The following is a 14,343-nucleotide window of genomic DNA, read 5'->3' as shown; positions in this document are numbered from 1 at the left end:
TCTAATAATAAGTCAGGGTGTGTCGTTTGAAGGTCTTTTACCTTATTCGGGAATTCATTTCTATTATACTTAATAAAAATATTGGTCTGCAATGGATCAAAAATTAAAATTAATCTTTCCCTACAGAGAACTGAGAATCACCACCTCACTTCCCTTCAGCAATGCGTAGTGGCAAAGACAGTGAGCCACAGTGGGTTATCAATAGATGCGATAATATCCCTTGAATAAACAAAAGAAACAGGATTCGAGTGAGAAATACATCATTATTTATTCAATACACATGAGGTCAGCACAATATTCAGAGGGTAAGATTCCCGTCGCAGGTTCCCCAGAGGGGACACAGGCCCTTTGTGTTATGGGTTTTCCTGCCGTAAGAGCTGTGCTCTTGAGAGCGTGAAGATTGGTCATCATAAAACCTAACAAAAGGCAATTTGGCCAGCATGCACTGTCGATAAATTGCAGCAAATTCCTTACTAAACAAGTGAGATTTGAATTCTGTTTCCAGAAATAAATAAGATAACAGCAATGCATAGAAATCAGAGGTATTAATACCCTGTTGGCACGTCAGGCCATTTGTAATTTAAACACAACTGTTCTAAAGGGGTGGCAGTCCGTGCTGGTGTTCCAGAATCGACCACGGCCTCGCCCTGCGGACCTCAGACACATTTCCGCAGGATGTGTCCTATGCAAAGGGCTGACCTGGCGAGGAAGTGGGGACACAGACAACCTCTGGAAAGTCCCGTGTGAGCACCTGCCAAGGTGCACAGTGCTTGTACCAGTCTCACGTCCAGTTTCAGAGTTTTCTTCCTTGTGTGGCAAGAATATCGACAGTTAGCTCAACTGTGGGAGATTCCCTGCCGAAAACCAGCAGCGTCCACGTGGCCTGCTCCACACGAACCCCTGCGGGCTGATCCCTAGGCCTCCCTGGCTGTGTCGGCGACCCCCATGTCTCGGTGACAAAGAACACGGCAATCAGGGCCCCTCCACCCAGGGGTCGCAGCCTTTCACCACCAGGGCAATGGGACTGACGGCACCTACTTACTGAACACACACGAGCGATACGAAGCTGCACGCGTTCCAGAGGCGGCAGCCACCACTCGAGAGGGTGCAGCGGGATGCGGGTCAACAGCAGGCGCTCATGAAAGGGTGAGCTGCAAATCCATTCTGGTTTTAGGGGTGCCTGGGGGGCTCAGGCTTTGAGCATCTACCTTCAGCCCAGGGCATGATCCTGGGGTCCCGGGATCAAGTCCTGCATTGGGCTCCCGGCAGGGAGCCTGCTTCTCCCTCTGCCTGTGTCTCTGCCTCTCTCTGTGTGTCTCTCATGAATAAATACAATTTTTAAAATAAAAAAATAAATAAAATAAAATAAAATAAAATAAAATAAAATAAAATAAAATAAATAAAATAAGAAATCCATTCTGGTTTTTAAAAAATCATCTGCAAACGTTAGTACTTTACTAACCACCTTGACACACCTGATGCATGAGTAAGACCAGCCAGCAGGGATTGGCTCTGGGATTAAAGGCTGTTTCCTCCTGCCTTATCTAGACCCTTAGTGACCTGTGTCCTCAGGCGTGGGGGTGGAGCCATGGTCCTTCACGAGGACACAGTCTGCGTGTACGGCCTGCTGGGCTCCCAACAAGCCATTAGGAGGGCACAAGCGGAATAAAGCTAGCCACGGTCCTGCAGAAGCTCCCAGCCGGTGGGGGAGCCGGCTCAGGAGGCGACCAGGACGCGTTACTGCGGAAATGACCATGGATGGGGACAAGGACGCAGGGGTCTCTGCAGCCCACAGGGCAGCGGGGAGATCTGGTGCTCAGGAGCAGGACGCAACGGAACAGTCTAGCCGCTCCCACGGCAGGGTTTCTTAGTTTCCTTTTAATTACACATGCGCCGCTCTGTCTCTAAGGAGCAGAGGATCTAATTAACGCCTGTTGGGGATGTCTGGGATTTGTTTTAATCGGGTGTGGTGAGACGGGAAGACACGGAAGTGACCATGAGTGGGGAAGGGGCCGTGCTCACGGCTCCCTGGAGGGGAGGTGCCAGGCAGGGGAGGCAGACGGGCCCAGGGAGCGGGGGAAGGAGCCCGGCTGGGCCCCCTGGGCGGGAAGGGGTGTGTGAGCAGGTTTAGAACGGGCTGGTTTCAGGGGGCCATGGGCCAGAGGGGCTGTGCCTGGCATGGATCAGGGTGGCGACCGCAGTCGGAGGGCGTCGTGGTGCAGAGAGCGAGCGCCCGATGAAGGAGGTGGCGGGACGAGGGGCTCAGGATGGGTTGGTCGCATCGGGAAGGCGCATCCTCGGACAAGTCACTGGCTGCCCTTGGGGGGCTGGGGGGGGGGCCCGGGGTCACAAGGGCCTCAGCTATCAAAGGAGGCCTATGAGTCACAGAACTCACCAAAGTCTTCGCCATCCTGGAGGAAGCACAGGTGTGCGGTGCCCTGGGATCCGGTCGTATCTGGAAGACCTGAATAAGCCACGGGACCATGTCACTTCAGCTCTGCCTCGCAGGAGCCAGAGTCAACCTGGAAGCGCAAAGTTCCTAACTATTCATTTTGAGTTTTTTGAGGGGATTCGGGACGGATCTTCATTTCCTTGCAGCAGGCCCTACACCACGTCCCACACGGCGCGCCTTCCCCTGCGCCAGCCAGACGCCAAGGGCCGTGAGAGGCTGCTGCGTCCTCCACTCCACCAGGAACCCGGTCTGTCCTGGCGTTTGAGCTCCACTGCCCTTCCTGAGGCAGAAACTAGTACAATTCTTTGCAAGTGAGGACATCAGGGTGAAAGGGTTATATGACTTCTCCCAGGTCACCCGGGGGCCGTCTACGGACCGGGACAGGTCCCATGCTGTCCGACTCTAAACTTCATGCCCTCACCGCTGTGCTGCTCTGGAGGCTACGGGGACTTCCTCCAAACCTTTTCCCGGGGGCTCCTTGTAATGCCTCGGGGCCTAATGGCAGAGAACTGAAATCTGTCCCTCTGGGAACTCAGCCAGCCACAGGGCTCCCCTATTCTTTCTGAGTCACTTTTATGCAGGGTCGTTGAGGGACTGCATCGCTGGCTGACAGCAAATGAGCATCTCCTAGAAGGCACAGGCAACACACTCTAATGCATTAGGCTCATCTTCACGATGATGCTGGAAGGCAGACATGGCCCCATCGAACGTGTGGGGATTCACACTATTTCGGGTCGTGCTCTACCTACAATCGAAGATTGCTCCTTGACATTTCAGCTCTGCTCCTGCCTGCGGAGGGATATTAATATTTATGAAGTTATTTATGTGTGCCGGGTGCCTTATGCACATCATCTCCTTGATGTTTAGATCAGCTCGTTGAAGACTATCTGGAGGAGGGTGTGTAGGAAGCCTGTCCAGGGTCCCATGGCTCATAAAGGTCAGCCGCTGGGTTCTAACCCAGGAGGGTCAGGAGAGAAAGCCATTTCTTCCCATGGACAAGATCATTGGCTTTGATGGAAGGCAACTCTGGTTGTCTGACCTTATGCCCTGTGGGTCCCAGACAGGCTATTGGCTGGTTCTCCCCTCCCCGGTGGCCCGGAGGTAGTGCCATTTCCTACCAGCAGCTCTGCCTCCCACCTCGTTCGGGGATTATATCAACTTCCAGATGACGAGGATCTTGGTGTCATCGATGTTTGCACTGGAAATAGTATCCTGGAAGCCTGGATGGGGACAAGGGAGAGAAAAGTGGCCGAGGGATATGGGAACATAGATGAAGCCAATGATGTGATGTCCTCTCAAAATGCCATTCCTGAAATGTTAGTTCACTAAGGAGGTGAAGAAAATATGATTTTATATGAATAAAAATCACCCACCTCGTCCGTAAGCAGAACATTTAACTCCTATACAGCTTCGCTCTCCAAACTGGCATGTCCCATTCACCCTTTTATCCTCTCATGGCCTGGTTGGTCGCTGAGAAAGCTAATGAGTATGAGTTTTAATAATTGATTAGGGATGGCCAGCTGGGGAGGCAGGAGTGAGGCTGGCTGGGGTGGGAGGTGGGGGTGGGGGGCAGAGAGCAGAGGCATCCCCAACCTGGCCGTGACTCTGTATCAAGGGCAACTGCTCCCTCGGTCTCCAGACCACCTTTAGTGAGGCTCTGAGTACCACCAGGCCTCAGGAGAGTCCATCCACGGAGAGGATGGGAGAAGCATTCGCCTGCCAACTCCCTTCCCCCTGGCCAAAGGTTCCTATAATGGGAGTTGCTATTCCAGACACATCCCTGGCTGCCCCGTGGTGGAGCAGCAGCCCTGGTTCCCGGAGCAATCCTGGCAAATTACCCCTCAGGGAAGGTAAGTTCTGGCTTTCTCTGCAACTCCACTGGAGCCCCAAATGGCCAAGTGATGGTTACTGTCTCCTCACCATGTCCTGTCCCCGTGGGGAGTACTTCCACACTTGGCACCAGGATCTCTAACGCAGCAGAGCTTCGGTTTACGGGGACAGGAAGCATAAACTCAGAAGGTTGGTCCTGGAAGAGATGGTGAAGAGGTCCCTCCCATCTCCACCCCTTACCTTCCCGATGCGTGCCTTCTAGCTCTTACAAACATAGCCCCATGTATTGACCACTGATTGGCACATGGATCAATATGGTAGAAAAGCAACCCATTTGGGGCCCCTGGGTGGCTCAGTCAGTTAAGTCTGCCTTCGGCTCAGGCCATGATCCCGGGGTTCCTGGGATTGAGCCCCGTGTCGGGCTTCCAGCTCAGCGGGGTGCCTGCTTCTCCTTCTCCATCCCCCTCTGCCCTTCTCCCTTGCTCCTGCTCACGCTCTCTCATAAGTGCTCTCTGTCTCTCTCTCTCAAATAAATAAATAAAAATCTTACAAAGAAAGAAAGAAAGAAAGAGAAAGAAGCAACCCATTCATAGGGGCCTTTGTCCCTTGGCTGGGTTTTTCACTGGCCATGGCTCTGTTCCACCAGGGTATTGCTTCTGGGTAGAGGGTGTGAGGTAAGGTCAGTGGACCGAGTGGCCGCGTGCTCACTGTTCTACTTCTTGTGCTGCTAAATGGGTTCCTGGGTGTGTTGATTCCTTAGAGCTGCTATAACAAAGTAAACCAGATAGTTTGAAACAGCAGAAATCCTCCCTCACGCTCCAAAATCCAGTTGTCAACAGGGCTGGTTCCTTTTGGAGGTTCTGAGGAAAAATCTGTTCCGAGCCTCCCTTCCAGCCAATGACGGTTGGTTGTCAATAGCTCCCGGTGTTTGTTGGCGACACCACTCCTGCCTCCTGCCTCTGCCGTTGTCTTCACGCGGGTTTCACAAGTGTGTGTGTTGGAGCATCTTCCCTTCCCATAAGGACACCTGCCATATTGGATTAAGGCCCCCCCTTCCTCTTGATCACATCAGCAAAGACCCTATTTCCAAATAAGATCACATTCAGATAGTGGGGCTGAACATCACAACTTTCGGGGACACACAACTCAACCCGTAACACTTGGTACAGGATATCAGGTCAAATGATTAGAAATTCTACTCAACAACAAAGAAAAACAAAAAGAAAAAGAAAAGCCCCATAGGTCTTTCTTTTCAAACGTGGGCAAACCCACGTCCGCAGTAGTGAGGCTTCTGGTGAAGACAAGTTGGTCATCCCTCCAGGGGATGGTGTGCACGTCAGCGACCTCTCGCTGCCTGACAGCCTGGTGTCCTCAAGGAATGGCGCCTTCGGGAGTCAGCGTGAGCACGGCTGCTGCTCATGGGGCACTTGGCTTTAGCCGCAGAGCTGGTTAAGACTCTGGGAGGCGTTAGGAGAGCGCTCGCGCAGAGCTGCTGTGTTCCCACGGCCACCCCATCCAGGGTGGCCAAGGAGGGAGCCCGGCTGGCACCCCAGGGCGAGGCCTCCTGTGCACCTGCTGTCGAGCGCCTCACTGGGGCGCGCGATCTCCGGCGGGCGTCGGCGGGATGCGTGCAGACGGGCGTGCACTGCGGCTTGCCTAGACCCCAGCCTTCCAGTCTCGCTCCTTCCCAGCTCATCTATGTGCCACGGTCCTGGGGTCCACACACGTCTGTACCCCCGAACTCGTCTCTCACCATAGGAGGTGAACAGCACATTCTGCTCACGGTTCGGCCCTGGAGGAGACGTTCCCGTGCCCCGATCTTGGGTCCGGCCTGCGTGGGGCCGCAGGGGTCTGCTTTCCTGTGTCAGCAGCATATGGCACCAACGCACCTCCAAACCGAGCCAGCGTAGGACGGCGCCAAAGGGAGGAAGCAGAGGAGAAATGGACGGCTTCACGCTCCCCCCTCTGATCTCGGGCAGGCGCCAACCAGCCAGGAACCTGGTGGCAGGAAGCTCTGCTGAGGCGGCCCGTCCTCTGCAGCCTCCTGGAGCGCTGGGCGGGGAGGGCGGCCGGCGGATCTGGGGGTGTGGGGGAGCAAGTGGAAGAAGTCCAGCCCGAAGACGGATCACGTAGATCTCCCCTGAAATGGAGATTTCCAGAAGGGGAGCGTCCAATTCTGGATCCAAACACAGGGCCTTGTTGTCTTTTCCCAGAGCCAACAAGTCCCGACTTAGGCAGCTGGTCGTGGCTCCCCGGGGCCCCTCAATCCAGTGTACCCCCGGGCTCCCCAGGTGACCAGGTCGGAGCTCCGACCAGGATCGCTGGCAGAGGGGGAGGCACACTCTTGACATTTTAACCTCAAGGCCCAGTCCCGTTCCTTGGTCACCTCAGCCACCAACCACCCCCTACACACACACACACACACACACACACACACACACACACACACGTCCTGGCCCTGCCGGGGGCAGAGGGACAGAGGGGACTCTGACCGGGCTCCTAGGGGAGACAGACTCAGTACTCGGAAACCTTGAAATGAGTCACCCACTGCCTCCCCCTGACCCTCACAGAAACCCTACCCTTCAAGACGCTAGGCCCTTGCGTGTCTCCCTAGCAGGAAGATGGCAGGGCGGGTTTGCAGAACCTTCTAGTTGGGGAGAATCAGAAAGGGGCATCGGGAAGAGCAGCCGAGCCGTCCTCGTGGCTGGTGGAGGCAGCCGAGTATGTGTGTCTTTTCTCCCCATCACCGGGGAAGACCCCGCCCTGGGTCTTGGTCCTTCCTGCGCTGAACTCAGGAGAAAAACTCTTAGGTCCGGGGCACAGTAGATCATGTTTCCCAAAGATGGCTTAACAGTGTTTGTGACCCCGTACACCACTGTCCCGTGCTGCTTGGGGGCTCTCCTCATTGCAGTGGGGCCTGGGTCAAGCTCCCCTTGCACCTGCGGATGCTTGTCGCTGCCCCAGTCCACAGAACCAGGGGGAAGTGTCAGGTGGCTTCTCGGGCCTGGCCGGGGAGGTCCATGCTGCTCTCTAGAATGTTCCCTCCAGGGAGCCCTCATGGACGTGCCTCCCAGAGCCAACTGTGTGCTCTGAGCAGCCTGGGCCCCCTAGGGAGGCTGCAGGGGCCAAGGGGGGGTGCTGCCCTCCAAGGAGCCCACCTTTGGCTCTCCTAGAGCTGGCTGGCCACAGGCGAGCGAGGAGGCCACCGGGGAAGGGATCCTCCAGGCCGACTACTTGAGCATCCCTGTCATTCCAGATCTCCATGCTGAGGCTCTCCCGTCACTGAGAAGCAGAGGAGGGCCTGCCCCCTACCCCTGCCTTTTATGAATTTCTGACCCATAAATTCATGAGCATCACAAAGTGGTTGTTTTGCACAAGTCAGCCCTTCTAGAAATGCCTCCTTTGTTTCCCCCATCTGGGGGTGAGTATGTGCTGCCCAATTGCAGCCAGGGCACGAGGCGGCTTTACTGGGAGCTCATCCTGCCTTCCACCGACCGGGGGCAGCGGCCGGGTGCCAGTGGGTGACGTGCAAGACGTGACCTAGAGCGAGAGCCGGCCCTCCGGGGTGGAGGGTCCCCATGCGGGGGACGGTGCTGCCTCTCCCTGGAGAGGAGACCCAGGCTGGCCCGTGACGGCGTGCGGGAGCCACGGCGACAGATGTGTTAGGGCAGGATCACCTGTGGGGCGGCCAGAGAGGCAGGACCCGGCAGGGAGGGGCTGGTGAGACGAACTCAGGACCCCCTCTGCCTCAGCACCCCTGACTGCGGGCCTCGGGAGGGTGCAGCAGCCCTCGGAATCCGGGCCGACTGGCCATCAGGTCCAAGGACTAGGCTGGACCTTGTGCTTGAACCAGGACCGGAGGTCAGAAGGAGACGGCTGCCAACTGGGGCCGGACGCAGAGGAGCAGGGCTGCTCTGAGCATCATGGAAAGCGGGCGTCTGCTCCTGGAAGCAAGCCCAGGAGGCTGGGGGCAGCGCCGGGGGCCCGGGTGTCTGTGCACCTGCCACACCGCACGACCAAACTCGATGACCTTCTCGAGGGAGTGGCTGCGGCCTTGCTCCCGCCTTCGGGATCGCTCCCTTCCGGCCCCATGGAGCCTGCTGCCGTCCCAGGGGCTCCTCCCCACTCACTGCCCTGGCTGGGCCCCGGCCCGGATCCCGCAGCTGGGCGCCCGGCTCTAGTAGCGGTGGGAGAATTGGATTCAGAAGCCGGGGTCTGCACCTGAGCCCTGATGTGTCAGGTTCTTGCTGCGGGCACCAAAGCGGAGAGCGCAGAGGGGGCCCCCCCGGGACACTTTTGAGGTTTGGCGGCTAGACCTGGTTCTCACGCTTGCACACACCTGCCCGGCACCCCCGCTCCTGCCTTCCCGAGCTCACCTGGCCGGCGCCTTGGTCTCCTGCCCCGGGGGACCCACTGTCTTCCGACGCCAGGGATCCTGTCAAGCATTCTGGCCCCACGTGCCACCTGGGAAGTGACAGTGTCCGGCTTTACTATCACCTCCTCTAGGGGCCGGGACCGCAGCTAGCTGGGCACCCAGCTCTGGGCCCGCACCCACAGATCACAGGCTCCGACAGGACCGACCACACCCCGCAGGCCATCTCCTTGGTGACGCACACTGCAGGCCATCCCCTCCATCCATACACACCGCAGGCCACCCCCTCCATGGGCGGGGAGGGGGGGGCACCTCTTATTTGTGCTGTTCCTTCAGCACCCGGGGTAGGGATGGATGTGTTGTGTGATAAGGACACACGGATGGATGTGTCGGGGGTGCCTCTTCCCGAGTTGTGCACAGGTGTTTTTAAGCAGGCTTCCCACCCAGCGTGCAGCCCATGTGGGGCTTGAATTCACGACCCTGAGAGCAAGGCTGGGCTGAGACCAAGGCTCAGATGCCCAACCGCCTGAGCCACACAGGCGCCCCCGGGCTCGCATCCGGGTTTACATGTTTGGCTTCAGTGCCAAACAGCTGGAGTTGTCCCAACTTGTCCCCCGGGCGGAGGCAGCGGGGAAGGTGTGTGGGGCCCTCCGGGTTGGGGACCTGGGCTGCATGGAAGCAGACTGACCCACACCTACGGGCCGGGGAGAGGCAAGCAGGTGACTGAAGCAGCCTCCTGCTTGCCTCCCGTGGGGCTCACCTACGCGGTGCTCACTGCCCTTCTCTCGGGAGCATCCGTGCTTGCTCGCCAGACAGTCCCTGTCAACGACGGACATGCAGGGGTCGGCCGGGAAACCCCACCGTGGGACGTCCCCCCTCCCCAGGCACGTGCCTCCTGTCAGGTGATCCTTGACAGAGGTGAGGCTGAGCCTCAGAGTAAAATCAAACACTTGAAACCCAGCAGGGAGGAAGGCTGGCTGGCTGGCAACAGGCCAGACTTAGGGCATCTGAACACTCTTATCTAAGTTTTCCCTTAAAATAACGTCCTGACAGGTGCCTGGGGGGCTCCAGGAGTCACGCATCCGACTCTTGGCTTTGGCCCAGGTCGTGACCTCAAGGTCATGAGATCGAGCCCCGCGTCAGGCTCTGCCCTCCTCGCGGAGTCTGCTGGCGACTGTCTCCCTCGCCCTCTGCTCTTCCCCTGCTCACTCGCTCTCTAAGATAAATAAATGAAGTCTTTAAAAAAAATACCCACTGCCGCCGCGGCCGCTGCCAACCCCATGATAGTCCACCCTGGAAAAGACCAAGGCCCAGAAAGTTTCCATCACTTTTCTCGCGTCAGGTGGGGAGGCCACTGCTTCCCCTCCCTCCCCAGAGTTACAGACCAAAGGACATGCTTGTGGGGCCTCAGGTAGAGTCATGAGCTGTTCTCGAGCACAGAACTGGGCTTAGGTTGCGTGAAGGGACACACAGGAAGTCTTGGAAATACTTTTGAGGGTCAAAGTTCCTACGTGGCATCATCCTTGTTCAGACCTCAGGGACGCCTCGGGCTGCACCCCTGGGTCTCTGCGGTCGTCAGGCCACGGAGGAGGAGACGAGGGGCCACAGAGGAGGCCGGCGGAGAGGCTGGCAAGCCTGACACCGTGGAGGGCGTGGGGGAAGCTCCTCCGGCAGGAGGGCGAACCCCCAAAGCTGCTGAGGGCCAAGGAGGTTGGACGGGTGACCTTGCGGAGAGGGGGCCACGGAGGCTCGTTCTGCAGCGTATTAAGGGAAATGCAAGATTAGGAGGTAGAGGCAACGTGTCCTGACACTTGTTTCCAGAAGAGTCGCCCTAAGTCAGAGTGGGCAGCGGAGGGGAACATGGCACTGAAAGAGGCATCGTTTAAAAGTCATGTATGATCCAGTAGAGGGGGAGGTGTCCACGTGCTCCTGGCAGTCCCGGCCCGGAGGGAAAGGCTGCAGAAGGCAAGTCCCTGGGAATGCGGGAGGGGATGGGCTGAGCCAGCAGCAGGCTGGGCCCCGCCAGCCCTGTAAGGTCACAGGGGGCAAGCGGGGGGCAAGTCACGGGAGAAGCGACCATGTTGCCCATTTCTTCCCAGAAGTAGGAGCAGGGCCACCAGGTGAGAGCGGGAGGTCAGGGGACCAGCCCCCGGGGCTCTGAGGGGAGGGGAGGACGTGGGAAGGGACCTCCCCGGCAGGGCGGGCGGGCGGGGGGGCGCGGAATGCGTGGCTCCTAATTCAAAGCCAGAGCAGGTGTCTGCACGCTCCCAGCTGGCTGCCCGGACCCGGCACCCAGGAAGCGACTTGGCCCGTGAGCAGGGAGGAGGGCGTGGTAAACTGAGGGCGCGGGCGGTACCGTGCCTGTGATTCTGGACTGGGGAGCCCACAGCGGATAAGGAGGAAATGTGGGTGTTCGTTCCCCCGACGCTGATGAAGCGTCTCCCACGAGCGAGGGGTGCTTGGGGGCGCGGGGACACGGGCACGGGGGCTGAGAACCGCGTGAAGACACAGATCCGGGCCGGCAGGCGAGGGAGAGCGGGGTAGGTGCACGGGATGCAGGGCGCAGGGGACCGCTCGGGTGCGGCGGCTTCGGGTGCCGGGAGCCCAGGAAGCGAGGGGAAGGCTGGCAGGTGTCAGGGGAAGCCCGTCGATGTCGCCAAAAAGCGCAGAGCCCCGGGATGGGCACTGGCTGCAGTTTCTAAGGCCCATCGGGGTCAGGGGGGAGGCCGGGGCGGGTGGCAGGGCGCGGGGAGGCTGCGGGGCCGGGCTGGGCCTCCTGGCTGCATGGGGGGGGCTCACCTGGAGTCTTAGTGTGAGGGCAGGCCCTGAAGGACCGAGTGGATTGTGGCAGGTGGAAGGGGATCCCCAAAAACATGCGTGCACGTCCTAATCCCTGGAGTTCATCCATGTGACTTCACTTCGGAAAGGGGCCGTGCGGGGCCTCAGGACGTGCCCCTCTCCGCTCGTCCACGTGGGCTTCCCATCCAACAAGCGGCGTCCTTGGAGGAGCTGCGCAGGGAGAGAGAGAAGGGGGGCACGTGAGACCCCGGTACAGGCTGGAGGGTGCAGCCTCGGGCCAAGGAACATGAGGAGCCACAGAAGCGAGGCCGGCCCTCCCCTTCAGCCTCCCTGGGAGCGCTCCCCCCCGCCCCCCAACTCGGACGTCTGGCCTTCAGATGCCGAGGGAATCCGTTTCTGCTGCGTTGAGCCTCCGGATTCGTGCTGATTTCCTGAAGCAGCCCCGGGAGCCAACGGAGCAAGGGTGTCGCCGGAGACGGCCCGGGGAAAGCACCGTGGATTTAGTCCCATGTCCCCGGGGTGCCAGCCAGGCCTCCACGCGGTGCCCGTGTATTGTAGTTACAGCCTCAAAACCAGCACCGGGGCAGGCCCAGCGCCGCCCTCCTCCTCCTCTGAGGCTCCAGCTCTTCAGAAAGGTGTCCACAGCCTCCCAGCCCGTCTGTGGGAGAGCCGGGACTCGAACCCAGGCCCCTGTGGGCTTACCCCTCCTCCCACGCGGGCTCCAGCCGTCAGCTTGTGTCTTTGCGTGACGGGGTTGGGGGCAGCTGCAGAAACAGAGCGGGAGGCACACGGATCTGTTGGGTTTTGAACTTGGCTGTAGAAGACGAGGCGCGGGGATGCTGTGGATGCCGGGATCTCGTGGAGCTGTGAGTGGGGGTGACGTGTGAAAGGACGAACCTGTGAGCACCCCGAGGGCTCGTACCGGAAGGCAGGGACGGCACAGAGGATGGAGCCGGAGAGTGCCGTGGGGGGATCCGAGACGGACGGAGACCCCGGAGCCCCGTGGGAGCCGGAACCCACGGTGGGGCAGGCGGGGGAGTGGGGAGCCAGGCTCTTCTATCTCACGGCGGCCTTGCAGGAGCCCCCACCCAGGGGACGATGCCCCCAGGGCAGGCGTTACGGGGATGAGTAGCCAGGCGCTGAGTGGCACAGGCAAAGGAAAGAATGTGTAAGGACACAAATCCCTGTGATGCCTGGGGGTGCCGTGGGCCACACTCAGCAGGTGTCAGCAGAGCCCATGCTGACAGGTAGGGCCGGGGCGCTGGGGTGGGCGGCAGGCACCGAATCATGGAAGGTCCAGAGAGCCCCTCAGGCCGTCAGGAACAAGTGTGCACCCCACACGCCCACGCTGGGTCCCCATCGTGGAGTCGCGTCGGGTCTGAGACCAGGAAGGGACACCGCTCATCCTTGACCTACACCTGACAGGGGCCTGGTGAGGGGCAGACCCAGCGATGGAGTTGAGGACCAAGTGCCTGAGCCCCTCTTCAGGGGGGTTGTAAGGTCCAACTCCCGGGGGGTGTCGTGTTGGAGGTGGGGCCTTCGGGAGGTAAGCAGGGTTAGGTGGGGTCGTGAGGGTGGAGGCCACGGTGGGACTGTGCCCCTCTCAGTCACCAGTCAGCCGGTGCCCTCCCTCCCTCTCTCTCTCTCTCTCTCTCTCTCTTTCTGCCAAATGAGGGGACAACAAGGAGGCTGCCACCAGCAAACCAGGGAGCACGCCATCACGCCAGCACCCCAACTTGGGCTTGGTGGCCTCCGGGGCTGTGAGACATAGACCCGGTTGCACACGCCCCTCGGCCTTCGGCATCTCATTATAGAAGCCTGAAGGCCCTGGGACGTGTGTGTGTGTGTGTGTGTGTGTGTGTGTGTGTGTGAACGCATTTTGTAAACTAGAAAGTGCTGCGCCCACGTCCATTACTCACGGCCGGTGTCTGGGTCAATTCCAGCTTGTAAACCGTATCCTGTAAACATCGCCGTGCAGAGAGATTTGGGGTCATCCCTGAGGCCTGTTCCCCACAGCACGACGATCGCCAGGACTCGGGGTGTGATGTCTTCTATGGTTTATGTTTCAGCTCATACTTGACGGCTCTGCTTGCCTGTGTTATCTCAACGGGTGTCCAGCTGAAGGTCTGTAAAGGGGTTGGTCTTGTTTTCGTTATAAAAGTTATCCGAGGCAAATAATTTTAAAATTTTTTTGTCTTTCTCTTTCTCTCTCTCTCTCTCTCTCTCTCTCTCTCTTTTTTGTCCTTTCTTTCTTTCCCTGTAATACAAGCTCCTAGGACGATCGCTGAATGTTCTGCTTCGGGTGAACCTCGAGCAACGTGATGCCCAGGTGCACTGGGATGATTACAAGCAACACTTGTGATGCTCTCCCTCCCTCCCCAGCCTCGTCACGCGGAGCGTGCCACTCAGCTTTTGCAAGCCTCACTCCCTCCTCCCAAAGGTAGAAGGCAACACCCAGCTCTTGCCATCAGTGTTTTGAGGAGCTCTTCAGTGGAATATTTTATAAAGTTCTTAGCCTGCTACTTGGCCTGTAACAAGACAACCATAAGTATGTGTTGAGCTTTTAGACTGAACTCTGAAATCAGCATTTTTTTAAGAGCAGAAATCATCACGCAGCAAATAGCTCGGCATGTTGCAGTCCTTTTTTGTTTTTTTTTTTTTAAAGATTGATGTATTTATTTGAAGGAGGGACAGAGTATGCAAGCTGGGGGAGGGGGAAGGGAGCGGGAGAAGCAGACTCTGTGCTGAGCGAGGAGACTGATGCAGGCCTCCATCTCCCCACACAGAGATGGTGACCTGAGCCAAAACCAAGAGTTAGGTGCTTAACAGACTGAGCCACCCAGGCGCCCCTTGCTATGAGTCTTAGAAGCACATCATTCCACCCCCACCC

The 14,343-nt window shown here is 58.4% G+C and overlaps 1 long non-coding RNA gene across 6 annotated transcripts in view; it reads right to left on the bottom strand.

The window, feature by feature from the left end:
- Positions 1–254: 254 nt before the first annotated feature.
- The window catches only part of LOC112661441 (uncharacterized), a 49,137-nt gene continuing 35,048 nt past the window's right edge, over positions 255–14,343 (bottom strand). For 2 of the 6 annotated variants that reach the window (XR_004806812.2, XR_004806823.2), the window contains 12 exons: positions 13,373–13,579; positions 12,351–12,592; positions 11,454–12,217; positions 10,040–10,627; positions 9,906–9,947; positions 9,415–9,473; positions 8,659–8,746; positions 4,373–4,478; positions 3,826–3,931; positions 2,396–3,672; positions 1,043–1,151; positions 255–807 (listed from right to left, as the gene is read on the bottom strand). This is a non-coding gene — a long non-coding RNA (uncharacterized LOC112661441). Of the gene's footprint in view, positions 808–1,042; positions 1,152–2,395; positions 3,673–3,825; positions 3,932–4,372; positions 4,479–8,658; positions 8,747–9,414; positions 9,474–9,905; positions 9,948–10,039; positions 10,628–11,453; positions 12,318–12,350; positions 12,593–13,372; positions 13,580–14,343 lie in introns of all 6 variants that reach the window. The other 4 variants (XR_004806817.2, XR_004806813.2, XR_004806822.2 and 1 more) reach the window with 4 other exon arrangements.

The sequence above is a fragment of the Canis lupus genome, chromosome 18 (assembly GCF_003254725.2).
Source record: "Canis lupus dingo isolate Sandy chromosome 18, ASM325472v2, whole genome shotgun sequence".
Taxonomy (NCBI): domain Eukaryota; kingdom Metazoa; phylum Chordata; class Mammalia; order Carnivora; family Canidae; genus Canis; species Canis lupus.
Note: the sequence above shows the minus strand (reverse complement) of the source record. Positions and strands in the feature narration are given on the sequence as shown.